Source organism: Elephantulus edwardii, unplaced genomic scaffold, assembly GCF_000299155.1.
Source record: "Elephantulus edwardii isolate Elephantulus edwardi_28Jun2011 unplaced genomic scaffold, EleEdw1.0 scaffold00291, whole genome shotgun sequence".
Classification (NCBI taxonomy): domain Eukaryota; kingdom Metazoa; phylum Chordata; class Mammalia; order Macroscelidea; family Macroscelididae; genus Elephantulus; species Elephantulus edwardii.
In genome coordinates, this window is record NW_006400041.1 from 490,511 (window position 1) to 491,476 (window position 966).

At 42.5% G+C, this 966-nt stretch overlaps 1 pseudogene; it reads right to left on the reverse strand.

The window, feature by feature from the left end:
* Nucleotides 1-644, reverse strand: part of LOC102855469 — a 3,527-nt pseudogene extending 2,883 nt beyond the window's left edge.
* Between the last annotated feature and the right edge of the window lie 322 nt (nt 645-966).

Consider the following 966-nt stretch of genomic DNA (forward strand, 5'->3'; position numbering starts at 1 on the left):
TGACATACTTTGGACATGTTGCCAGGAGGGACGGGTCCTTGGAAAGGGACATCATGCTTGGGAGGGTGGAGGGACGACGCAGGAGGGGAAGACCTTCTATGAGATGGATTGATTCGGTGACTGGGGTAATTGGGATGGGTGTGTCAGAGGCAGTGCGTTTGGCACAGGATATTTGTGCATAGGGTCGCTATGAGTCGCAAACGACTCGACGGCACATAACAACAAACAACAACAACTTCCTCAGGTGTAATGCAGTGAATAACAAATTGACCCTTGGTGTCATAGATCAGATGGAAATTCTCTCCAATCTTGTCAATGCTGATTACATCCAAAAAACCAGCAGGGTAGATTATATCAGTTCAGACCTTACCATCAATCTTAATGAACCACTGCATGCAGATTTTTTTTTTTTTAATCTCTCCTCCTGTCAGGACATACTTAAATCTGTTTCTTAAGAAAACGATCAATGGCAGACATTCTCTCAGTTTGTGAGGACCAGTAGGTGGACGAAGAGCAAATACACCAGTAAGTTTGTCCAGCATCCAATGCTTTGGAGCTACTACCAGTTTCAGATGCTTCTTGGGACCACAAGCCACGGCTTTGCTGGGCACAGAAAGAGCCAATTTGGAAAATTTTTTTACCATTGTTTCTTCAAATATTTTTTCGGTCTCTAACTTTGAGGATGCCAATCACACATATGCTGGGCCACTTAGTATTATTTCAACCTAGGTTGCAGTGAATTATTTAATTTGGGGCATAGTCTTGTAACTCCCTCAAAATGACTGGATTATTGTTGTAAGGTGCATAGAGTTGAGTTGACTATGATTCACAGCAACGCTATGAACAATGGATCTGAACCCTGTCCTATCCTGTGCTGTCCTCAGCATTTAGCCCATTGCAGTATTCACTGTATTAAGTGATTTAATTGAAGGTCCTCTTTTCTTCACTGACCTACTACTTTTCCAA